General features: G+C 40.6%; 1 long non-coding RNA gene and 1 pseudogene across 1 annotated transcript; both read left to right on the top strand.

The window, feature by feature from the left end:
- Nucleotides 1-464: 464 nt before the first annotated feature.
- Nucleotides 465-2,605, top strand: LOC145169100 (cytochrome P450 Tp4149-like; annotated as a pseudogene).
- Nucleotides 2,606-3,987: 1,382 nt separating this feature from the next.
- LOC145108979 (uncharacterized) lies at nt 3,988-7,157 on the top strand. Its single transcript, XR_013708685.1, has 8 exons — nt 3,988-4,443; nt 4,569-4,660; nt 5,185-5,473; nt 5,584-5,649; nt 5,818-5,936; nt 6,027-6,103; nt 6,208-6,295; nt 6,900-7,157. It is a non-coding gene; the product is annotated as an uncharacterized LOC145108979 (long non-coding RNA).
- Nucleotides 7,158-27,694: the final 20,537 nt, after the last annotated feature.

The following is a 27,694-nucleotide window of genomic DNA, read 5'->3' on the forward strand; positions in this document are numbered from 1 at the left end:
CATATTCTAAAAAATAATTTTAAAATGCAAAATAAATGGAAAAATCCAAAAATTCTTTTTTTAAATATTATTTTCGGAACTTGAATTAACTAAAAAAAATAAAAAAAATAAAAAAATGCATCTCACGGTCTCACAAAATTAGGCCGTCTCACATGAACCTATATATATATATATATATATATATATATATATATATATATATATATATATATATATAATAGTTTCAAATTTCTAGGCGACGTATATGCACATGAGAGTTCAAATATGATAGTTTCAAATGACTATATAATAGTAACCGATAAAAATGAATTAAAATATTTATAAAATACTTAAAACTATTAAATATAAGAATTTAGACAAATACATGCATGTACGGAATTATCCCAACTTTTACTATATATATATGCATCGACCTTTGCTAAGTATAACGGCAAGAAACCCTTCGAATGCTAAATTGGTACATCATGACAAGTTTTCCACCGTTGCAAACTTTTCTCCTTTCTTTTTTCCCGTTCATCATATTGATGATTTTTATTCGTTTTGGATGGTTTTCATTTCGTTCCAAGACCAAGAAAAGCTTACCACCGTCTCCATGGAAGCTTCCAGTCATCGGAAACTTCCATCAACTGGGCTCAAGCCCCCATCGCTATCTGCAATCCTTGTCGCTGAAATATGGTCCACTCATGCTCATTCACCTCGGCAACGTACCTGTTCTTGTAGCATCGTCAGCAAAAGCAGCCATCGAGATTATGAAATTCCATGATTTATCTGTCTCTGGCCGACCCCGACTAATGATGCCTAATATACTATTATATGGCTGTAAGGACATAGCCTTTCATATGCCATCTTTTAAGTAATAAGCAAGTCAAGTCTTTCAGAAAAGTGAGAGAAGAAGAGATAGGTGTTACAGTTAGCATGCTTGCAGAAAGTTGTGGTTCAACAGTTGATTTGGGTGGATTGATAGTTTCACTTGCAAATAAAATAACTTGTAGGGTGGCTTTTGGAAGAACATATGATCATCATGGGTCGAAGTTCACAAATTTATTGATAAGGTTCATGAATATGCTAGGTGTTTTTTGTGTTGGGGATTACATTCCATGGTTGTCATGGGTGGATCGACTCAAAAATTTAGAGGGCAATGCAAAGAAAATTGCTACAGAGTTTGATGATTTTCTTGACTGTATTCTTAAAGAACATATAAGTAAGAAAAAAGGGGAAGATGCTAAGAGCGATAAAGACCAAGATTTAGTTGACATCTTACTGGATGTCCAAAGAAACGAAACAACTGGCTTTACCCTTGGCGACGATACTCTTAAAGGGGTCATATTGGTAATATTTCTCCCTCTACATCTCCAGATTAACGAGCTATGATTAAACTTGCTAATGATTTAATTGCCAGTATACTTAATAAGGGCGATAATTAATAGGAACCACCCTCAAAATGATTATTTTAATACATTATTCATGCTTTCTATATATAAGGGTGTAGTCAAGGATATAACAGAAATAATATTAATATCTTGCGATACTTGCCGTTACATTTTCTACCATCTCTCTTGCATTAATTATTAAGTAATGCTTTTGTCATATACATACACATATCTACCTTAAGTTCTAAATTTTTACTCGAAAAATCAATTTTATTAAGAAGCTACCCAGACTAGAGAGGAAATTACATAAAAGAAAGCGGGTTACAACTTGCAACACCCAATCTAACCAACTGATCACTTTTGACGAACTTTTAAACGATATGGCATGCACCTTTTCTTAATTAAGTTTTATATATCACTAATATTCTGTCTGGTTAGCTTTCAAAGTGTTTCTTTCATATGTAAAGCATCTATTTACAAACTAAGAGAAGACATGCAATTAAAACTTATTTTTTCATTTTGGAGTCTGCATATCCATATCATAATCTTGAAAATTTTAGTTGAGTGGTTCTTACATGCAAAGTATAATCACATAAAACAACTAAAGTATAAGTTTCTTGTAGGACATGTTTTCTGCTGGAACGGATACGACATTCACAAGTTTAGAGTGGGCAATTAGTGAGCTTATAAAGCACCCATCAGTAATGAAAAAGCTACAGCAAGAAGCAACAATAATTGCACAAGGCAGATCCACGATTCTGGAGGAGGATTTGGAAAAGATGCAATACCTAAAAGCTGTAATAAAAGAATCCTTGCGATTACATGCTACAGTCCCATTTCTTCCTCGAGAAACAACTGAAGATGTCAAACTAATGGGGTACGATATTCCAGTAGGCACACAGGTGCTAGTCAATGTTTGGGCCATAGGAAGAGATCCTACCTTGTGGGAAGATTCAAACAAATTTATGCCAGAGAGGTTCTTGAAAGACAATTCAACCGACTATAAAAGCCTTCATTATGATTGGCTTCCATTTGGTGCTGGTCGAAGAGGTTGCCCGGGTATTCAATTTGCTACAACTATCATGGAGCTTGCTTTAGCAAACATGGTACATAAGTTCCATTTCGCATTGCCAAATGGAATAAAAAATGAGGATATCGACATGAGTGAGACATATGGCATTACAGTCCACAAGAAGTCCTCTTTACTGGTGGTTGCAAGTCATAAACCATATTAACTTAATAAGTTATCCAACTTCAGTCCATTTAGCTACAATAATGAATCAACTAGTTTGAATTGTTTTTGTTATTTAGGAATATTGTTGTTATGCGGAAGCTTAAATAAAACGTGTTTGTGGTAAAAAGTACAACAAGAAAATGCTTCAAACCCTTTGGCTTTTTATATTTTCTTCTTGAATATACGTGTTACATCACATGTATACCGACAACTGCAAATGGTTTAATAATGTTGAAAAACCAAAAACATTGTCAACGCCTATTAGTGAAAAGTTTTTACCCGTAAAAGAGATATAGAGATATAGGGGTTATATCTACATCTACATCTATATATTCTATATCTTCTAATAAATTAAACCTAAAAATCACACGTGTCAATTTTTTAGAATGTTTGTTTGACACGTGACATTTTTCTATGATTTTTATTATTTACTTTTTTTGATAACAAGTCAAATTCAATTCAAATTTTGAAAATACAAAATCATATCCTAATAACATTATTATGTTTATTTTGCTTAACAAATTAATTCATAATTACTTACAATCGATAATATCTTGTTTTTTTTTGACATTTACTATTTTTTTATCTATATAAAATTTTTAAATATACTAAACGTAATTTCCACGGGTTATAACCTAGTGTTAAATAAATCAATAAATCACTACAAGAAAAGTGTTTATTAGTGACCAATAATTTAGTGACGACCTAAAGTTTGGTCACTAACAGCATCATTTAGTCACCATATATTAAGTTGTCACTAAATTCGGTAATCCTACAAATTTAATGACCAATTCTATGTTGTCGTCACTAAACTGTGAATAAAATTAAAATATATGTTTTTTGATATCATAACAAGTAGTGACTAAAAATAATGGTCACTGTTTTAGAGGATTAGTGACAAAAAATAATGGTCATTGGAGGTTAAGTGACTAAAAATGGTGGTCACTAACTATTCGAAACCCCCTAAACACGCTATGTGTTATGCAGATAAGTTGTGACCACATTGAAGTGCAAAGTAAAAAACAATTAGTGACAAAAATTGTAGTCACTGAATTGCAAACAATTAGTGACCAAAAATAATGGTCACTGGCTAAAAAAAGAAAAAATAAAATGAAAATTACAAAATCCACCAGTTACGTACTTGTCACACTCCAAAAACCTTACAAAATTCACAATATTTTATTTAGGTATTTTTTTTATTTCATCATAAATCTCACCCATATTTAATTGCTTAAAAAATATTTCATCTACTTTGTAAAGAAACATCCTTACATCACCAGGTATCATTAGCAAGACCCGACCCATGAAACTGATCCCATTGAAACATACACTATCCGACCCAACTCACAAGCCTTTCACAACCATTAAAATAAATCAAATAAACACAAATGTTGACATAATCATCCCTAAATCGACGCAGACGCACCTCTCTATCCGGTCTACCGTCGCGCTCCTCCCTCTCCCGTCGATCGCCTACGGACCTCGCTATGTCTCCGGTCTCATCCCCTCTCTATCATCTTTCGCATGTCTCTTTGTTCTTCTGCGCCATTAGATTGGAATATATCAGAGGATCCAGTGGTTGCGCCTTCACAGCCCTCCGATGGATCAGACGGCGGTAGTAGATCCTTTTGCAAGCAGCTTCCTGCCTCAGGCTTAGCTCATACCGCAGTCACCATCCTCCTGTACCATGCTTCTGTCATGGCGGACATCTGTTTGGTCCAATTGAATTACTCGGTGCTTGATGTTTATCGACCGCTTCAACCACACACTGCGTGACAGATTTCTTCATTAGTCGGCGCTTTTCTAATTAGAGCGCAACACAAGAGCTTCGACGTACAGGTTAGTCATCTGGTAGCTTTTCTCAAAATTAGGGCTCATTTCTTTTATAGTAAGCGTAAACTCTCGACTTCTCTCCATATCTTTCCTATCATCAACATCATCACCATTATTGTTTCCACTTTCAGTCGTCTCTACCTAACATCAAGCATAACAATGAAAGACGCAGAGTTCTGAAATCGACAACCTTTTTGTTCAAAAATGGAATAGGTCGTTCCAGGTATGAAGCTTGTAGTAGGACGGATTTTATGATTCAAACCTCATATAATTTAGGCCTTTTTTCTAAATTGGAGAATATTTTGATTAAAACTTCATATAAATTAGGTGGTTTTACAAAATTTGAAGAATTTTCTAATTAGAACTTTGTACCTTCTATAAGAAAAACTTAGACATCTTTGTGCTATCAGTTGCACTCCATCTGTTCGATTAAATGCTTGTCGAAGGATGATCATCAGCTCATTAATTTACCATCCTTGATAGTACGTCACTCGCCAAGGCTTTTGTTTCCACTTTATTTGAGGTTTTTATTAAATTAAGGAGAAAGGAGAATACAAACATCAGATAGTGTGCAGAACTGCAGATAGTGTGCAGATAAAGTGATTTCTTCCATTGTATATATATGCTTTATGATTTTGAGTGAATTGACAGTAAGATAAGTATTTAATTAAAAACAGGATAATCAGACCTTTTTTTTCTTTTCTTATACGAAGGTCTTGAATGTTTATTTCTTTTCTCCAAGTGTAGGAATGGGTAAGACAATGAGTATGCTTAGAAAAAAGAAGTATGATGATGCATGTAGAAAAGAGAAGTATGATGATGCATGTACAGAAAAGAAGTATGATGAGGCATGTAGCAGGATTACAATCAATAGTGGTGTGGCACCTTGGACAGATCTTCCTCATGACGTGCTTGTACTAGTTATGATGAAATTTGGAGTCATTGATTTCCTTGCATTCAGCAGAGTTTGCAAGTCATGGAGTAAACTAAATTGGTAGTATCAAGAACTACCAATTCAATATAATATCGGTGTCAGGTACTTTTATTATATAGAATCCTGGAATAAAAAGAAATGAAAGTAAAATACTTAAAAAGAAGACCTTTTTTAGTGATGTAATTTGCTGATGACTAAGTTTTGTGAAACAGGATGCATTTGATGTGTTTCTTCAACTTCCTCATAAGCAATATAACACAGGCTGGGTTCTCTCTCAGGTAAATTAATGTTTATATATATATATATATATATATATATATATATATATATATATATATATATATATATATGTTATTTTGTTCCATGTTTTTTTTCTGTAACTATATTTTAAGTTGATATTAATGGAAATCTCACTTTGGGGGGTATTTTGGTAATTTTAACCACAGGTGGGAAAGCTCATTTTGAATTGGTTGATTATCTAGAAGCTGAGCGTGCCTTTAGCAATGCCAGATTGGCTTCTCCTTATAGCTTAGAAGGAATGGATATTTATTCTACTGTTTTATATGTAAGTTCTCATTGGTATTATAACACTATAACTAAACCCCCAGAGGGCAAAATGGTAATTTTACATAATCTTTGGTCTCGTATGTTGTAGCACCTGAAGGAGGATATGAGGTTGAGTTATTTGGCACAAGAGCTAATATCAAAGGATCGCTTAGCCCCTCAATCATGGTAACCATTTTTAAAAAAAATATATAAGTGGTTGAGTTATCTCTTCTATAAGGAAATATATTTTATATTTTATTTACTTTTTTTTTTAAATATAAATGTGACAGGTGTGCAATGGGAAATTGCTTTAGTATGCAAAAAGACCATGAAACTGCTCTCAAGATTTGCATATGCTCACACCCTTTGTGGTCATGAGTATGATTTTTTTGCTTTTTTTTTTTTTTTTTTCATATTTTGAAATTTTTTTTTGGATAGTAAGGGTAAAATGGTCATTTAGTCTTGTTCATACGCTTTATATTCATTTTAAAAAAGAAACAGACCGTACGTATACAACACATTATCCAGACAAACATCACACTATCCATTCAGCCAACGACATAACAGAAAAAATTAAACTCAATGTCCTGTTTGTGCAAAAGACGAATATGCCCTTACCCTCATTATAAAAAATATCCATAAAAGTTTGTCCTGTGACTCCTGTCCCATGTACAATGATCATTTTACCCTTCTATTTAAAAACAATGCTTGCTAACAAGGAAACAGTATCTTATTTTTGTTAGATTAAATGACCGTTTAACCCTTCTATTTAGAAACAATGCTTACTCACAAAAGAAATAGTATCTTACTCTTGTCTGAACAAATGATCATTTTAGCCTTCTATTTAGAAACAATGCTTACCAACAAAAGAAACAATATCCTACTCTCCTTTGAGTACATGACCATTTTACCCTTCTATTTAATGAATGACCATTTGACCATTCTATTTGGTAAATGATCATTTTATCATTGTATTTTGCAGGAGTCTGGAAAATATTTCATAAGGATGCCCAACAAATGGAACTTTTCATTTGATTATTTCTATTTTGCTTTTGTGGTGATAGCAACTCTATAATTCCATGTATCATTTAGGTGGGAAATCATTCGTTCTTATATGAAGATTTATTTGGTTATTGTTGTTGTATTATAAACATTTATAGCATTTGCCTTGTCTTTTGTCTTTTGTCTAATTGGATATTATTATATTTCATTTTAAAAATAACATTTAATATTTCAATAATTTCTTAATTATTGACCCTTTTCTTTTTGTCTAAAAGGCTAAATCAGTGACGACCTGTTATATAGTCACTAATTAGATAAAACAGTGACGACTTTTATTAGTGACGAAGCGGGTCGTCACGGATTTAGTGACGACTATATTTTAGTCACTGTTTAGTGACCATATTTATATCTGGTCACTAAATCGGTTTTGTGACGGACCTATAGTGACGAAAAGTGACGACCGATATTTTGGTCACTAAATCGGTTTTGTGACGACTCATTCTATTGTTAGTGACCATTTCGTTTTGGTCACTAATTGGCATATTTTTTGTAGTGGATAGACGAAAATGAATCCCACGTGTCGCGATTTTTTCACTATAAATAGACGAAAATGAATCCGATGTGTCGCGATTTTTTCACTATGTCTTCTCTGCTTATTTCTATTTGCCGGAAAATGCATAACGGGGTAAGCAACTGGTAAAAATATTCACTCTGTCTTCACCTTTCTTTTTTTTTTTTATGTAATTCTGCTATAAATTTTAAGGAAAAGTTGTTAATACTCATATTCATGGCCATGTTACAGATCGACGAACAAAAGAAAAATCACAAACAAAAAGATACAAATAAAAAAGATTATTATCAAACAAAAGAAAAAGAGTCAACTGATAATCATCACAAGCTGGTGATTTGTTCAAAGTTGAGTCACTTGAAGCATATGCAAGCACAAAAAGAGATGAGAAGATGAGGATTACAGAGAAGATGAGATCCAAGTAGCTAATTGAGAATATTCCTAATGTATGATTAAATTAGGGTTAAGAATCACAACATCTTTTATCGTAATAGTGTGATTCCATGTGATCCTTTTTTTTAATTTGTTTATTTTTCATCATGTATGTCTTTATTATTTTTTGTATTTTATATATTATCAAAACTATATATTCGGTTCATTCATTTTGGGTAAAATACAAGAATTGTACACGTGTGGTTTGGGCCAATTTATATGTTCCTTCCTTTTTTCTTTTTTTATCATCTCTATGGTATTCTTTTGTTATGAATTTTGTTTCTGTTAGGCCTGAAATTACTATATTTATGTTTGATTTGGATTTGTATTTAGTTATGTGTTTTATGCTTATTTGGATTTTGTGTGGTGTTTATATATATATATATATATTTTTCTAAATTATTAAAGGAGTTGGTTCAGTTATGTTTAAAAACAAAAATATTGAATTCAACAAAAGATAATATCGAAGGGAAAAATTGACATTTTTATCATTCTACAAGGTAATATAGAGGTTCCAAATAAACAAAATGTAAAAAATCAAGATCTTAAAAATATAGACCCTTTTAGAAATTCACACTTCTTAAAATTTCATATCTTAAAAATCAAGATCTTAAAAATTCATATCCTACTAAGCAGCCTCTTACTTTGATTTAATATGACAATTTTTCGTAAAAAGAATGATTGGGGAGGAATTTAAGACTGGGTTCACACGTGTGTTTCCCCCAATTCACTCAAACCAAGGCTTTGATATCAATTTGTAACATCCATAAATTTTACGTCAAATTTAAACTTTTCAAGCATAAATAAAACTCAATAGTATTGTTTACAAAATGTTTTCAAATCATTATTCAATAAGAGTGTCCCAAAAGCCAGATCATAAGGATGAGGAGCGGTACGGTCACGTCTTCGCCTTGCCATGATCTCCTGAAGTACCTGAAACAATAAACTGAAAACTGTAAGCCTGAGGTCTTAGTGAGCTACCCCCAAAATACCAATACCACACTGATAATACCATATCCGTAATAATCAATCAATCAACATGCATACTGGGCCATCGGCCTGACTGGACCGCCCTATAGGGCTTACAGTCCAACTGAATCTATATCGAGCCTTCGGCATGACTGGACCGCCACGTGGGCCTATAGTCTCCCCGGACCGCTCATAGGGTGTGTTGGCCTTCAGCACAGAGCAGGACCGCCTCAACCCAAGCAACAATCAATTAACCATGGGCGCATAACTAACATATACTGGCATATACAAACATCAAACATATCTATCTCACTGATCACCAGACATAGCAATCTCTCATAACTAGAGCACTGACCTAGCAGGTCACTAACATATTAATCCCTACGGATCATAAGAGCATAACATACTGTCTATCCTGATTCCGATCTAACATATCATATCCACATGTAACATACCATAACGATAACAACTAAAGGGTCGGGCCTTGGTGCCTTAGACCCTATCGATATAGTGAGGATAACTCACCTTGCAGATGTCGACTCGGTAGATAAATTTCAACCCTCGGATCACTGCCACAAACTCCACCACCTATTACCATAGTATAATCATACCCATAAGTTCCCAACCCTTCAAGGTACCCCATAAGCCAACTAATCAACCCTGATCAAAGTCAAAGTCATCAGTCAAGGTCAACAGTCCATGTTGACCTTGACTCGCCGAGTATCCCCGGCTACTCGCCGAGTTCCTCGAAGTACTAACCCACTCGCCGAGTCACCTGAGTGACTCGTTAAGTTCCTTTGGTTTACGATCGAGACCCTAAGGCCACTCGTCGAGCTTCCTTCTTGCAACTCGACAGTTACCCGCGCATACATAAATTGGGGCAACCTCAACCGACTCGCTGAGTTGTTAATACACTCGTCGAGTCTACGACAATCTTCATCGGACTCGCCGAGTTGTTCTTCCAACTCGCCGAGTTCATGCCTATCTTCATGTGACTCGCCGAGCCGACCATGCGACTCGCCGAGTCCCTTCAGTCCTTTTTGCCATACAGACTCATTTGAGCCATGCAGCGGCTCCAAACTACAGATCCAAGCTTCTAAGGCATGCTTTTCATGTAAAGTTGCAAACTTTACGTGCATGCATAGCTACAAAGGATCTAAATGTCAAATCCAAGCTCACAATGGGGTTTCCTACCCAAGGAAGGCTTTATTCACGCCCAAACCAGAAACTTTGTGACTCTAGAACTTAAGAAGGGTCCAGATCTGAAGTTACAACTTCAGATCTAGCCCATAGTCCACCTTATCAACTCAAAGATCCATAAAAGCCCCAAATTCAACCAAAAAGATATCTAGAAGGGAAAAGAATACCTCTGGAAGATGCCAACTGAGGTAGATTCTGAGTCCCACACTTTCCTTGCTCCAATTCCCTTGCCTTCCAAGTTCCTACTCTCCAAAGATCTTCCTCCCAAGCTTAAAACACACACAATAGAGCACCACACGAATTAGGGTTTCTTAAGAGCTCTCTAGAACTGTAAAGAGGCCAAAGGAGGCTTATGCTTCCTTAAATAGGATACAAAACCCCGGGATTTAGGGTTTCATCTGCCAGCTCCTACTCGTCGAGTCCCTTAATGGACTCGGTGAGTAGGCCACTAAACACGCGATCCCACCCCGCTGCTACTCGACGAGTAGGGAAACCAACTCGTCGAGTAGGACTCAAAACCAAAGAAATTCTTATTTAAGTCAGTACCTGAGAATCGAGGCGTTACAATTCTCCCCCACTTGAACTAGACTTCGCCCACGAAGTCCTCTGGAATAAACAATGACGGGTAGTGCTCGCGCATCTCCGCCTCCAGCTCCCATGTCCACTCGGATCCCCTCCGATGTTCCCACTGCACCTTCACCAAAGGTATTTCCTTGTTCCATAAAATCTTTTTCTTCCTCTCTAAGATGGCCACAGGCCTCTCCACGTAATTCAGGCGCTCATCGACCTGAATATCATCCAGCGATACTACTGCCTCCTGGTCCATGATGCACTTTCGCAACTGCGAAACATGGAACGTGCTGTGGATCCGGCTAGGCTCCTCTGGAAGCTCTAGCCTATAAGCCACTTTACCAACCCTGGCAATGATCCTGAACGACCCAATATATCGGGGAACCAATTTTCCCCTCTTCCTGAAGCGGATCACACCCTTCCAGGGCGAGACCTTCAGGAGTACCATATCACCGACCTGAAACTCTAGCTCGGATCGGCGCCGGTCGGCGTAACTCTTCTGCCGACTCTGAGCGGTCTGCAGCCGCTGCCTAACCTGCTGAATCTTTTCGGTAGTCTGCAAAACTACCTCCGTCCGTCCCATCAGCCTGTGTCCGACCTCACCCCAACAAACTGGGGTGCGACACCTCCGTCCATACAACAGCTCGAAAGGCGGGGCACCAATACTGGAATGATAGTTGTTGTTGTAGGCGAACTCTGCAAGCGGTAGGTGAGAATCCCAGCTCCCACCGAAATCAATAACACACGCCCTCAACATATCCTCGAGGGTCTGAATGGTCCGCTCGCTTTGACCGTCGGTCTGCGGATGGAACGCTGTACTAAAGTGCAGCCGCGTGCCCAGTTCCTCGTGGAACTTCTGCCAGAAACGGGATGTAAATCTAACATCCCGATCGGAGACAATGGAGACCGGAACCCCATGGCGAGAGACAATCTCGTTGACGTACATATCAACCAATCTTTCAGCCGACGAACTCTCCCGTATGGCCAAGAAATGGGCACTCTTGGTCAACCAATCCACGATGACCCATATAGCATCGAACCCCTTTGCCGTCCTCGGTAATTTCGTAATGAAGTCCATCATGATCTGTTCCCATTTCCACATGGGAATCTCCAGAGGCTGCAGCTTACCATGCGGCCTCTGATGCTCGGCCTTGAACATTCTACAGGTCAGGCACCTCTCAACATACCAAGCGAATTCTCGCTTCATACATGGCCACCAGTAGCTCAAAATCAAATCTCATTACATCTTGGTGGCCCCTGGGTGTATAGAAAAGTGAGACTTATGAGCCTCCTCCATCACTGTCTGTCGGACCCCTCCGGACATCGGAACCCAAACCCAACCGTGTCGGGTCAATAACCCGCGGCTATCCTGAACAAACCGGGTGCTCTCGCCCTTAATTCGCTCCAACTTCCAGTTCTCTGGTCTCATGCCCTCAACCTGAGCATCCCTAATCAAACTCACAAGCGGGGAATCCACCGTTATCCTCATACACCTTGCTGGGGTAGTAGTCCCAGCTGACTTGCGGCTCAAAGCGTCCGCAACCACATTCGCTTTACCGGGATGGTAAAGGATCTCACAGTCATAGTCCTTGACAACATCCAGCCACCTGCGCTGCCTCATATTCAGGTTCGGCTGATCCATGATGTGCCTCAAACTCTTGTGATCCGTGTATATAGTACATCGGACCCGGTACAGATAATGCCTCCAAATCATGAGAGCGAAAACCACCACTCCCAACTCAAGATCGTGCGTAGGGTATCTCGTCTCATGCGGCTTCAGCTGCCGCGATGTGAGGGCTATCACTCGTCCCCTCTACATGAGGACCGCCTCCTGACCTGTGATGGACGCATCACAAAATACTACGAAATCCTCGACTCCCTCGGGGAGCGTCAACACTGGCGCCTCACGTAAACATCGCCGGAGGGTCTCAAACACCCCCTGCTGCTCAGGGCCCCACCGGAAATCCACCCCCTTCCTCGTTAGACGAGTGAGGGGTACTGCAACCTTGGAAAAATATCGAATAAATCTCTGGTAGTACCCTGCTAATCCCAAGAAGCTCCTGATGTCTATGGGAGATTTTGGAATCTCCCACTGCATAACCGCCTCGACTTTGGCCGGGTCGACCAAAATCCCCTCCTGGTTAACGAGATGTCCGAGAAACTGGACCTCTCGTAACCAGAACTCACACTTCGAGAACTTGGCATACAGCCGTTCTCGTCACAGAACCTCCAGCAGCTCCCTAAGGTGTTCCTCGTGCTGCTCTCGGGTCTTGGAATACACCAAGATATCATCTATGAACACAATGACCGAGCGATCGAGTATCGGTCTGCAGACCCGATTCATCAAATCCATGAACACTGCCGGTGCATTGGTGAGCCCAAACGGCATCACCACGAACTCGTAATGACCATAACGAGTCCGAAACGCGGTCTTCTCCATGTCTTCCTCCCTCACCCTGACCTGGTGATACCTGGATCTCAAGTCGATCTTGGAAAACCAAGATGCACCCTGCAGCTGATCGAAAAGATCATCTATCCTTGGGAGTGGATAACGGTTCTTCACCGTTAGCTTGTTCAACTCCCTGTAGTCGATGCACATCCTGTGCGAACCGTCCTTCTTCCTAACGAAGAGGATCGGTGCTCCCCATGGGGAACTAGTCGAATGAATAAAATGCTTACCCAGCAGCTCCTGCAACTGAGATGAAAACTCCTGCATCTCTGGCAGTGCCAGTCGGTACAGCGCCTTAGCGATAGGGGCCGCACCCGGCACCAGATCAATCCTAAACTCCACCTGCCTCTCCGGAGGCACTCCAGGTAACTCTTCTGGAAACACGTCAGTAAACTCTCTAACCACCGGGACCTCTGAAACTGAAGTCTGATCCCTGACCCGCGTGTCCACCACACACGCCAAATAACCTGCACATCCTTGCTGAATATACTGCCAAGCTCTGGCGGCCGAACAAAACCCTGATCCTACTCTGGTGCCCTCACCATATACCACCAGTTCTCCCCCACTTGGGGTTCGAACTACTACTCTCTGTCCCTCACAGTCCATCATGGCGCCAAACCGGCTGAGCCAATCCATCCCTACGATCACACATACTTCCCCCATGGGAATAGGAATCAAATCTATTAGGAATGACACCCCAAAAATCTCCAGCTCACATCCCCGGTAAACCGAAGAAGCAGAAATCTCGTGCTCGTTGGCGATCGAAACTCGCAACGGACACTCAAGCTCATCTACCGACACACTGAACTCTCTACTGAAAGTCTGAGATACAAACGACCGACTCGCCCCCGAGTCAAATAAAACCAATGCAGGCATAGAGTTTACTAAAAACATACCTAAACATAGGTACAAACGATAAGCACAACATAGATAAAATAACTGAGACAGAAAATAGATACATACCAGCAACCACATCCGGTGCTGCCTTGGCCTCCTCGGCCGTGAGCTGGAAGGCGCGCCCATGAGCCTTCGGAGGCTCCACCTTGACTGGCCTCCCATCTCCTATCCTCAAAGTAGCCGGTGCGGATCCCTGCGCCGGCTTGGCAGCGAGCTGCGGGCAGTTGGTCTTCACGTGACCAACCTGATGAAAATGATAACAAATCCTCATATCTGTTGGAGGGGCGGACTGGCGACAGTCCCTGGCATAGTGCCCCTCCTTGCCACATTTGTGGCAACCACCTCCTGCTCGACAAATCCCAGAATGACCCCTGCCACACTTTCCATAAGTGCGGCTCTGCTGACCCTCGGTCCGAGTATCAGCGGTCTTGGACCGCTTAGGTGCCGGCTGAGACTGTGCCGGAACCTGACGCTGCTCCTTCAACAGCAGCTCTATCTCCAACTCGCGCCGCCTCGCGGCTTCCTGAAGTTCCAAAAGAGCCTCACAATGTTGTGCAGCAACGAACTGTCGAATATCAGTCTTGAGCATGCTCAGATAACGAGTCATCTGAGACTGCTCTGAAGCAAACTCCGGGCAGAACATAGCCCTCTCCGTGAACATACGAGTGATATCCATCACTGACTCTCCATCCTGTCTCAAAGTCAAAAACTCCTGAGCAAGCCGCTCTCGCTCAACGCGTGGAACGTAACGGGTGCGGAACATATCCCGAAACTGCCCCCAAGTAACAGTAGCTCGTTGGTCATTAGTATACGACCTTGTCGTCAATCTCCACCAGTCCTTTGCTCCAAGCCTCAGCAGGTTCAGGGCACACCTGACCTTCTGGTCAGAAGGACATGAACACGTGAAGAAACATCCCTCCATGTCAGATAACCACCTCATAGCCCTGATCGCATCTTGTGTACCATCAAACGTCGGGGCTTCGTGTTATCGAAGTCCCGTTACTGGAAAGTCCTGCCTACTCCTCCTCAAACCCCTGCCGCAGTTACAGCCGATGTGGCTGCAGCGGCAGCTGTCTCTGCTAGAGCTGCATATCGCTCATCAAAGTACTCAACCATCGCGGTCTTAATCGACCCAAACATCTCTGGCAGCTGCGCTCGGAATGCCGCAGCAATCTCGTCGTGCATAATCTCTCGGATCCTGGTATCCAACTCCTCTGTCCCTATCTGTACCACGGGCTCAGGTGCTACCGGCACCTCCGACCCTCCGTCTCCCGACCCTGACCCTGATCTGGACCCCGATCCTGATTCGGGCCCAGTAGCAAAACGTCTCGTCACCACCATACTGAAAGATATACTCAAGTCATCAGATAAATAACATAATATCGGGAGACCAAAACCCACAAACCCTAGGGGTTGTGACTTCCTTGCTATGCGTATGAGTCCTGTGCTTTCAGTAGTATGGGCCCATACTACCTTCCACACCTACCCATATTTGTGTCAAGTATCACCACAACACCCTAACGCTATAATCAACATAATATGTGCTCAACCCTCACTCCTAGGGAAACATCGCCTATCTCGCAACTGATCTCACAGCTCCTCACAACCCACACATCCATGAAACTTTCATCAACCCCTGTAGTGCTAGTGCATGCTAGTCGCACATAACACTGGACCCAATAGACTTTAGAATATCCAATCCTATCCGAAGACTGAATCAAACATTCTCAGGCTACAAGATCTTGATTACGCACAACAATGATGCCTACACTAACGACTATAGTAATGATGTCAATTCCATATACAAGAAACCCTAGGCTAGTAGGCATCATATAATCAGGCAAGTCTATCATGTGATTCCTAAAGATCCCTAGCCTAGCACTAGCATACTGTTCTAACATATCATAATATCAATAACTGTATGGTATTTTGGGTTTACTTACAGGCTCCGGCTGATCGTACCCTCTGCATCCTCCATCCTTTATTTTGAAAACCATTTTAGAATTTATTCCGAAAATTTCCTTGATTTGAGACTGGGTTCACACGTGTGTTTCCTCCAATTCACTCAAACCAAGGCTCTGATACCAACTTGTAACATCCATAAATTTTACGTCAAATTTAAACTTCTCACGAATAAATAAAACCCAATAGTATTGTTTACCAAATGTTTTCAAATCATTATTCAATCAGAGTGTCCCAAAAGCCAGATCATAAGGATGAGGAGCGGTACGGTCACGCCTTCGCCTTGCCAAGATCTCCTGAAGTACCTGAAACAATAAACTGAAAACTGTAAGCCTGAGGGCTTAGTGAGCTACCCCTAAAATACCAATACCACACTGATAATACCATATTCGTAATAATCAATCAATCAACATGCATACTGGGCCATCGGCCTGACTGGACCGCCCTACAGGGCCTACAGTCCAACTGAATCTATACCGAGCCTTCGGCATGATTGGACCGCCACGTGGGCCTATAGTCTCCCCGGACCGCTCATAGGGTGTGTTGGCCTTCAGCACAGAGCAGGACCGCCTCAACCCAAGCAACAAGCAATTAACCATGGGCGCATAACTAACATATACTGGCATATACAAACATCAAACATATCTATCTCACTGATCACCAAACATAGCAATCTCTCATAACTAGAGCACTGACCTAGCAGGTCACTAACATATTAATCCCTACGGATCATAAGAGCATAACATACTGTCTATCCTGATTCCTATCTAACAGATCATATCCACATGTAACATACCATAACGATAACAACTAAAGGGCCGGCCTTGGTGCCTTAGACCTTATCGATATAGTGAGGATAACTCACCTTGCAGATGTCGACTCGGTAGATAAATTTCAACCCTCAGATCACTGCCACAAACTCCACCACCTACTACCATAGTATAATCATACCCATAAGTTCCCAACCCTTCAAGGTACCCCATAAGCCAACTAATCAACCCTGGTCAAAGTCAAAGTCATCAGTCAAGGTCAACAGTCCATGTTGACCTTGACTCGCCGAGTATCCCCGGCTACTCGCCGAGTTCCTTGAAGTACTAACCCACTCGCCGAGTCACCTGAGTGACTCGTCAAGTTCCTTTGGTTTACGATCGAGACCCTAAAGCCACTCGTCGAGCTTCCTTCTTGCAACTCGATAGTTACCCGTGCATACATAAATTGGGGCAACCTCAACCGACTCGCCGAGTTGTTCATACACTCGTCGAGTCTACGACAATCTTCATCGGACTCGCCGAGTTGTTCTTCCAACTCGTTGAGTTCATGCCTATCTTCATGTGACTCGCCGAGCCGACCATGCGACTCGCCGAGTCCCTTCAGTCCTTTTTGCCATACAGACTCATTTGAGCCATGCAGCGGCTCCAAACAACAGATCCAAGCTTCTAAGGCATGCTTTTCATGTAAAGTTGCAAACTTTACGTGCATGCATAGCTACAAAGGCTCTTAATGTCAAATCCAAGCTCACAATGGGGTTTCCTACCTAAGGAAGGCTTTATTCACGCCCAAAACAGAAACTTTATGACTCTAGAACTTAAGAAGGGTCCAGATCTGAAGTTACAACTTCAGATCTAGCCCATAGTCCACCTTATCAACTCAAAGATCCATAAAAGCCCCAAACTCAACCAAAAAGAGATCTAGAAGGGAAAAGAAGTAAAGGTGGCGACTTGATACCTCTGGAAGATGCCAACTGAGGTAGATTCTGATTCCCAAACTTTCCTTGCTCCAATTCCCTTGCCTTCCAAGTTCCTTCTCTCCAAAGATCTTCCTCCCAAGCTTAAAACACACACAATAGAGCACCACACGAATTAGGGTTTCTTAAGAGCTCTCTAGAACTGTAAAGAGGCCAAAGGAGGCTTATGCTTCCTTAAATAGGGTGCAAAACCCCGGGATTTAGGGTTTCATCTGCCAGCTCCTACTCGTCGAGTCCCTTAATGGACTCGGCGAGTAGGCCACTAAACACGCGATCCCACCCCGCTGCTACTCGACGAGTAGGGAAACCAACTCGTCGAGTAGGACTCAAAACCAAAGAAATTCTTATTTAAGTCAATACCTGAGAATCGGGGTGTTACAAAAATGTTGAAATCGTTGCTACCACTTCTATGCATGTTTTTAAGCTTGTCAAATATCCCATTGAATTTGTTGCAAGCCACTCGTAAATCATGCCATTTTGCGTTGATCGAGTCGTACGTCCGCTCCGGATTCTTTCCTAATAACGCGTGGAAATGATCTAAAATACGACAGCAAAAACTTTGACCCGTTTGCGAGTTGCCGACATCCCCGTCTTGCGATATGAAAATCCAAGCTTTCGTTAAAGCTTCATCCTCGTCTTCGTTTCATGAGGTAGTTCTTTTTTTTCTTGGATCTTTTGTTTTTTTTTTGCCTTCGACGAGTTGGTTGTTGTGTTTCTTGGACCCGTTCGTCGTCGTCGTCGTCATTGTCGATATTTATAAGTTGAGATTGAGATAATGGGACTTGAGATGGTTGAAAATGTTGAGGTATATAAGAAGGTTGTTGAAATTGTTGAGAAAGTTGTTGAAATTGTTGAGAAAGTTATTGAAATTGTTGAAAATGTTGTTGTTGAAAGGCTTGGAATTGGAGTTGATTGAATTGTTGTGGTTGTTGTTGGTAGAAGTTTGGGGAGTATGAAATGGTGAATAGAGGTTGTTGTTGGATTAGGGGGGTTAACAATTACATGTAGCTAACATTTTCATTTTGAGTGTTTGGGGTGTTTTGATTTGAATCCATGTAGACAGAAAAAAAAATATGAGAGAGATGAGTGTTTTTTGTAGATGGTAATAAAATGTAGAGAGTGTTTTTTTGAAGTGTAAATTGTAAATATAATACTAGGTAATTTATAGGTGAAGTTGAGATTGTTTAAATTTTAAAAAATAAATTTTTTTAATTATTAAACGGTTAAAAGACCGTTCCCCACCAAAATCCAGCCATTGCAAAAAGAAGGTTTCTTATTCGTCGTCTCGTCCTGTCTTCGGAGCCACGTCACGCGCACCCCAGCGGACTTGGGGGCGGTGTTCACGCGTGGGAAGGCACGCCACCTCAGCCCAAGACGCGTGAAAATCCCCCTATACCGGTTATCCTTAAAAAGAAAGGGTTATAAAAAACGGTAAGCTTTGTGGTGCGTGACAGAAGTACACAAACATCTCGGCCCATGTTATATTTATTATCATTTATTTAATATAAAATTGGTGCGTGAGTCACTTTTACTACATTATGGCAAATATTTTTGAAAACAACACATATTATATATGGATTAAAAACTTGTTCCTTTAGGAACAGTAATTCCTTTTGATTGGACCAAAATCATTTTTTTAAATGTACTTTGTTCCTTTTTGTCCGATACCATACTGTCCACCGCCTACAGAAACCAATAGGAATAGGCTTACTGTCACCGACTCACATCCACCGATCCAAATACCTCCCTCTTCTTTCTAGATAGCTCCCTCTTCTCTACTTCCCCACTGCTTTTAGAAAAAATAGACCACCGATCGACCACCTAATCACCTAATATCAACGTCGCACATCTCCACTCTTCCACTGCCATCGATCACTATTGCGTTTGTATTCCTACTCTTTCAACGAACGACGGAGAAAGCAGATGCCCACGCCGGAGGTATACTTTCGAATTATTAGTGGCGGTGCTTGGAAAATCGGAATTTCTTAATCTCAGCCCTAAAGAAAACCCAACAACAGTTGTAATCGACTGAGAGAGGGACAAAAAGCAACACAGGTTGAAAAGAGACGGAAAAAGGAATCAACATTTGTTCTTCATAAGCAACGGCCATCGATATAAAAATGGTGAATTTCTCTATTGATTTTTTATTGTTGATTAGAGTCTGAAACATTAAACGCTCATACTTCCCTCACTACCTTTGAAATTTCGATGCAGATAGCCAAAATTTTTGCCCCATTACGTTCTGCTTATTGATAATTTTGGTCACTCCAGTGCCACGTTGCAATGATACATGTTTTCCCTCAATTCTTCCTCATCTTCACACCGCCTCCCCCATCCAATTAGATTTCTCCCACTTTTTTCGACTGAATTTCTTCTGCGACTTTATGTAGGTTTTTATTTCTGTCTTCCACTGTATCCATTTCTACTCCTTCTTCTCTATCTTCTATTTCATGTTTTTTGATTGCTTCGTTTGTTGGGTTCCGATTTTGATTGTCCTTTCCCAGGATTGAACCGATGATGAGTTTTTTTGTGAAAGAAATTCGGATTCAATCCCGTATTTTGGCATGGCAACTCGGAAGGCATATCCGATTGGAATATGCAACTGGTTTTTGCAGCCATACCGGTGTTTGATCTGGTTTTCCTGAGCCTCCAACCTCAATCCTTTTGTCGGCATACCCTGTTGCAAGAGCACCCATCACCACCTCCTTTTATGGTGTGTTTTTATGTTGATTTTGGGTTTAGGGCTTTAATTTTGGTTAATTATGTTTTCTGTGTTTCAGTTTATCGTGACGATAAGATTCTCTGAAAGGCGCTTTTCTCTTCTTCTTAACCATCTGTTGAGTCGATGGAGATACTGGAAATTGGATTCCTTTATTCCGATTGTAACAGTAGAAAGGCATATTAGGTAGTTCATGCACAAGATAACTGGATCGGATGTTGTTAGATGATGTTTGTCACACCCCAAAACCGGAACAACGGAAACTTTCGGGGGTGGAGGACGTCATGTACAGTATCACAACAATGCATAGTAGTAAACAAGCAACAACATCATCCATTGCATTAATAATATAATTTAATACAAGTGTGTTCTGTTAAGTTTAATAGACACCAAAAATATGAAACAAAATAAAAGATGAGTCTTGAACGAGCTCCATCTTCTCAAAACCTGGCACCGGTACCTGTCTACTGGTGACCTGAGAATACAAGTTATTTTGAAAGAGTTAATCAGCTTTAAAGCTGGTGAGATCATAAGTATTTTAGTGTCATTGCTTGTATGAAAGTGTTTGTAAGTATGTGATGTATAAGTTTGTAAATGTTTGTAATTGTTTGTAAATGTTTGAACTCTCCTAGAAAACCCTATGTTTTCTACTAAAAGTAGCCTTCTACCAAGGCATCAAATGTTTGTATGTCTGTTTCTTGTAAAAGTGTGTATTTTCCCAAGTATGACTATCATTAACCAAAAATATAGTTTTACATTACCGTTCATTGTGTGAAGATCACAAAGTGAATGCAATGGGGAAATAATAAAGTACTGTAGTGTTGTATTAAGTAACTATTGTTGTACTAATTACCTTAAACCAATACGTTATTTAAAGTAACATGTGATATGCCTATACCATACTAACGACTATAAACACGACGATGAAAGACGTCGGAAGAAATGACATTTGGCACCCGTAGACTTGCAAGTCCCATTGTAGCGAGCAGCAAGGTGTAGGATAGTCAATCCAATATAGATCTATACACAAATTCAACGCTCCCCATTTAAGGAGATTCTGGATACAAAACGGGCCATGACAGGTGATGCCATGCCCCGTTACGTGGCACACATAACTGTTGTAATGTTCTTGTATATGTATTGTATGTACTAGCTGTATTGTATGTTCTATCTATCTAGTATGTATGTATGTTCTCTCTGTATGTTATCGTTTGTTTCTCATCACAGTGTTCTCTATCTGTATGTTATGTTTGTTTCTCATCATAGTGTTCTCTATCTGTGTGTTATGTTTGTTTCTCATCATAGTATGTATTGACTCATGTATGAACTGACTCATTGTATGTTTCAGTGTTCTAGTAATAGTATTGTAACTTCCTAAACTATACCTATTATAGTTTACTAGTAATGTTGTTTGTATGTATGAACATGTTTGTATACCTTTGCTACCCAAAGGTATTGAACTGAATGAAGGAACTTTTATATCTATACACATATACATAATATATAACTAAGATTCAAACGACCTTCAGACAAATAACCAATACCCTAAGTCCACAACCAAACAAGGAACATGAAGCAAGGTGAGCTATCAGTCCTAAGTCCTTTCAATCCCACTTATATAACTATATCTATATAGATATACATTTGACAAAGTATAAGTTTAAAAGAGTTTAATAAAAGTATTTAACATGTAAAAGACTTTGTAAAAACAGTTTGAAGTAGTTTGTTTGATAACACAGTTTGAAAAGTAAGAAATCTACTTGTTTAGTAGTTATTAATCACATGTGATTGATATAATAACTATAATAGTTCAACTTGTATCCCCCCATAAAAGCATTTAAAATCATTTAAAAGGTTGATTAAGGGGTATGAACTCACCTAAAGTGAGTGATGCGAGTGTAAGATCGGAAAAAGGATGCTAAGTGTCAAGTGAAGACTTGAGCACACACGGATCCTATTTAGCATATACATACACATATATGAATACAATTAGTGTTTACTCAACTAATCAGGTAAAGAATAACACTTTAAGGACTAAGAAATCCTTAAATGGAAGTGTTACAATCACTTAGGATTGCATAAAAGGATTGTATAGCCACTTAAAGGAGTTTTCGGTCCAAGTAGTATGTTTCTTGAGGTTTTCGGCCCAAAGGGTTTTCGGTCCAAAGAGTTTTCGGTCCAAAGAGGTTTTCGGCCCAAAAGGGTTTTCGGTCCAAATGGTTGGCTGAAAACTCATGAAGTTTGGTGATTTTTAAGGGCTTTCCACAATCAATGAAGTGTTCTAGACTTAATACTAAGTATTAGGAAAGGCTTAAAGTCATATTGCACCCTTCATAAGGGTTTTCGGTCTAAGGAGATGCACTAGACCGAAAACACCTTTTGTTATTGGATAAATGATGATTTCAAGGCCCTAAATCAAGAGTTTCAACTAGATAACAAGTATAGGGAAGTAATACTTACAATTTAGAGGCTAATAGAGTTGATTTTGGACCAAAACACTAGTGTGTGTTCTTGGTGTTCTTGAAGATCTAACCCAAAAGAGATGATTTCATGGATAAAATCAAAGGGTTGTACTAGATAAAACTTTGTATCAACAAATTAGATGAAAGGAATTCTTACAATTTTGAAGATTGGAATGAAGAACTCGATGATACTTGAGAGAGAATGGAAGTTTTCTTGACTTGTAAAGGAAAGAATGATCAAAATGATCATGAAATATATATGTATAAGGGAGTTTTCGGTCACCTTGACCGAAAACTCAAATCTTGACCGAAAACTCCTTTTTGAGGAGGTTTTCGGTTTGCTTCATGACTAGAACTTCAACCAATTCATCCTAACACTGATTCCTTTGATGTACTAAGTTTAGAATACTCGAATAGACTCCATATAGGGCTAAAAGTTAACAAACAAGACTAACTCTGATAAATTTGAATGTTTATACAAGCTAGAAATTTCGGATTGTCACATCATCCCCCCGTTAGAGAGAATTTCGTCCCGAAATTAGAGTTTAAGCAAATAAGTAGTTACAATAACTAAGTAAAAAGGTGAGGATATTTCAGTTTCATTTGATCCTCGCGCTCCCACGTGAATTCAGGTCCTCGCTTGGCATTCCAGCGAACCTTCACTATCGGGATACGACTTTGTTTCGTTTGCTTGACCTCTCGGTCGATGATCTGTACTGGTTCTTCCATGAAGTTGAGGCTCTCGTTGATTTCGATCTCGTCGAGTGGGATCACAAGAGTCTCGTCGGACAGACACTTTTTCAAGTTCGATACGTGGAAAGTAGGATGTACATTATTGAGTTCACTAGGTAGATTGAGTTTGTAGGCTACAGGGCCGATTCTAGCGAGAATCTCGAAAGGCCCTATGTATCTTCGATTTAGCTTTCCACGCTTTCCGAAGCGTATCAAGCCCTTCCAGGGTGAGACTTTCAATAGAACACGGTCTCCCACCTGGAATTCCAACGGTTTCCTTCTTTTGTCAGCGTAGCTTTTCTGTCGGTCTCTAGAGGCTTTTAATCGCTCACGAATCTGAACGATCTTCTCTGTCGTTTCCCGAATGATTTCCGGACCTGTGAGAGCGCTTTCAGGAACTCGTCCTTTAGCTAACTGTGTGTCACCCACTTCAGCCCAGCACAGAGGGGATCTGCACTTTCGGCCATAGAGGGCTTCAAATGGAGCTGCCTTTATGCTTGTGTGATAACTATTATTGTATGAGAATTCGACAAGGGTTAAATGAGTATCCCATGCCTTTCCGAAGTCAATCACGCAGGCTCGCAACATATCTTCCAATGTTTGAATAGTCCCCTCACTTTGTCTGTCGGTTTATGGATGATAGGCTGTACTCATGTCCAGCCTAGTTCCTAGGGAACTTTGTAGCGACTGCCAGAACCTCGAAGTGAATCTACTATCTCTGTCCGAGATAATGGATATGGGAACACCGTGCAGTCGTACAATCTACCATATGTAGGTTCTTGTATGCTTCTCCATCTTGTCTGTTTCTTTGATAGGCATGAAGTGTGCGGACTTGGTCAATCTGTCGACGATGACCCATATGGTATCAAGTCCACCCGTTGTCTTGGGCAGCTTGGTTATGAAGTCCATAGTGATCCGCTCCCACTTCCATTCTGGTATCTCCGGCTGTTGTAGAAGACCTGAGGGTTTCTGGTATTCGACCTTGACCTTGGCGCAAGTAAGGCATTTACTTACGAAGGTAGCAATCTTTACTTTCATGTTAGGCCACCGGTATAGCTTTTTAAGATCCAGATACATCTTATCTGAACCTGGGTGGACGGAATAATGAGTGTTATACGCCTCGGTGACGAAGTCTCTGAAACCACCGTGTTTCGGTGTCCAGATCCGATCCATGAAATATAAGGCTCTGCCACCTTTGACTTCTAATTTCTTATCCATCCCTCTCAGGGATTCACTCGCCACATTTTCAGGTTTCAAAGCGTCGATCTGAGCCTCCTTAATTTGCGTGGACAAGTGTGAATGGATAGTCATAGTCAATGATTTGACTCTACAACCAGAGTATTCTTTCCGACTTAGGGCGTCAGCTACTACGTTGGCTTTACCCGGATGATAACGAATTTCGCATTCGTAATCACTGAGTAGCTCGACCTACCGTCGTTGTCTCATGTTGAGCTCCTTCTGGTCGAATATATGTTGTAGGCTTTTGTGGTCTGTAAAGATAGTGCTTTTTGTACCATACAGGTAGTGTCTCCAGATCTTCAGAGCAAACACAACTACTCCTAGCTCAAGATCGTGAGTGGTGTAGTTGACCTCGTGTGTCTTCAGCTGTCTCGACGCATAGGCGATGACCTTACCTCGTTGCATCAGAACACAGCCAAGCCCTTGATTTGACGCATCGCAATAGACAACGAAGTCTTCTATCCCTTCGGGGAGGGATAGTATTGGTGAGGTGCACAAGGCTCGCTTGAGCGTTTGGAACGCTCTCTCCTGCTTCTCTTCCCAGTCAAAGGCCATGCCCTTCTGGGTCAGTGTTGTAAGAGGTTTCACAATTCGGGAGAAGTTCTGAATGAACCTGCGATAGTAGCCAGCGAGCCCTAGAAATTGACGAATTTCGGTAGGCGTCTTCGGTGCTGACCAGCTCTCAATGGCTTTGATTTTGGAAGGGTCGACGTGTATTCCCTCTTTGCTAACCACGTGCCCTAAGAATTCGACTCTTCGGATCCAAAATTCTCATTTCGAGAACTTCGCATAGAGCTTCTCCGAACGCAGCGTTTCTAAGACTAATCGCAGATGTTGACTATGCTCCTCCTTACTACGAGAGTAGATAAGTATGTCATCGATGAAGACGATGACGAACTGATCCAAGTAAGGACGACACACCCAATTCACTAAATCCATGAATACCGCGGGGTCGTTGTTTAATCCGAACGGCATCAATACGAATTCGTAGTGCCCATAACGAGTTCGGAAGGCTGTCTTCGGGACATCCTCCCCTAGCACTCGTAGTTGGTGATATCCGGATCTTAGATCGTTTTTTGAAAAGAAGTTCTCCCCTTGCAGTTGATCAAATAAATCGTCAATACGAGGCAGATGATAACGATTTTTGACGGTCAGTTTGTTGAGCTCCCTATAGTCGATGCACATACGAAACGATCCGTCTTTCTTCTTGACGAACAAGACTGGAGCTCCCCAGGGTGAGAAGCTTGGTCTTATAAAGCCCTTGCTGAGCAGTTCGTTAAGTTGACTGGACAGTTCTTGCATCTCTGCAGATGCTAGACGATAGGGCGATTTGGCTACTGGGGTAGCCCCTGGAACTAAGTCGATTCTGAACTCGACTTGACGTTGCGGAGGTAATCCTGGGAGTTCTTCTGGAAATATGTCGTGAAAATCACGTACTACTGGAATGTTCTTAATGTCTTTCGCTTCTTGGCTCACATTGACAACATGAGCGAGGAATGCTCGACATTCCTTTCGTAAGAGTTTCTGGACTTGAATGCTTGAGATGATACAAAGGTTCGTGCCGGGTTTGTCGCCATAGACTACTAAAGTTTCGCCAGACGGCAGATTAAGGCGAACAGTCTTTTCATAACACATGATGTCGGCACGATGCAGACTCAACCAATCCATGCCGATAATGACGTCGAAACTTTTAATTGAGACCGGCATGAGGTCGATCGAAAATGAATGACTATCGAGAGTTAGGGTACACCCTATGTATATGCAGCTAGTACTCTCTGTCTTTCCATTAGCCATTTCTACAGTGAACGGTTCTTTAAGTGCTCGTGATTTTCGCTTAAGTAAATGAGCAAATTTTTGGTTCACGAAACTCCTCTCCGCTCCACTATCAAACAGTATGTATGCATAAGAGTTATCGAGGAGAAACGTACCAGTGACCATTGTGGGGTCGGCAAACGCTTCCTCGTGGCCTATGGCCAGAACCCTTCCCACTCCACCGACATTCCCTGCCTTAAGGCAGTTCCTCTTGTAGTGGCCCGCCTCGCCACAACCGTAGCAAGCTTGACCCACTCCTGCGTCGGGGACTTGGTTGATTGGCCTCGCCGGAGCTTTGCAGAAACGGGCAGTGTGCCCCTTCCTGTTGCAGTTTTGTCACACCCCAAAACCGGAACGGCGGAAACGTTCTGGGGTGGAGGGCGTTATGTACAGTATCACAACAAGGCATAATAGTAAAGATAAGCAACAACATCCATTGCATTAATATAATAATTGTAATACAAGCGTGTTCTGTATAGTTTGTAAGACACCAATAGTATAATCAAAATAAAAGATGAGTCTTGTATGAGCTCCATCTTCTCAAAAGCTTCATCTGTACCTGTCTACTGATGACCTGAGAATACAAGTTATTTTGAAAGAGTTTATCAGCATAAAGCTGGTGAGTTCATAAGTATTTAGTGTCATTGCTTGTATAAAAATGTTTGTAACAATGTAATGTAGTAACTGATTTCAAATGTTGGTAAATAGTATACTCCCTAGAAAATCTTATATTTTCCAGTAGATGTAGTCTTCTACTAAGACTCGATTGTTTGTTTGTTCTTTTCGTAAATGTAAGAGTTTTCCCCCAGTGAAACTATCAGTATTAAAATATAGTTTTAGGCGTCACTCATGTAAGGTGTTTACAAACTAAATGTAATAGGGGAAATTAATGTTTTACCCCAGCAGTATCACTGCTGACTAATAGTGATGAAAATGCGAACTCTAGGTAGTATTAAATGTACAATACCCCTCGGGGAGTCCGTTTTGCTTTTAATTCTTAATTGGTTAATTAAAGGTTTG

The sequence above is a fragment of the Lactuca virosa genome, chromosome 4, assembly GCF_052849685.1.
Source record: "Lactuca virosa cultivar CGN04683 chromosome 4, Lactuca_virosa_CGN04683_v6, whole genome shotgun sequence".
Taxonomy (NCBI): domain Eukaryota; kingdom Viridiplantae; phylum Streptophyta; class Magnoliopsida; order Asterales; family Asteraceae; genus Lactuca; species Lactuca virosa.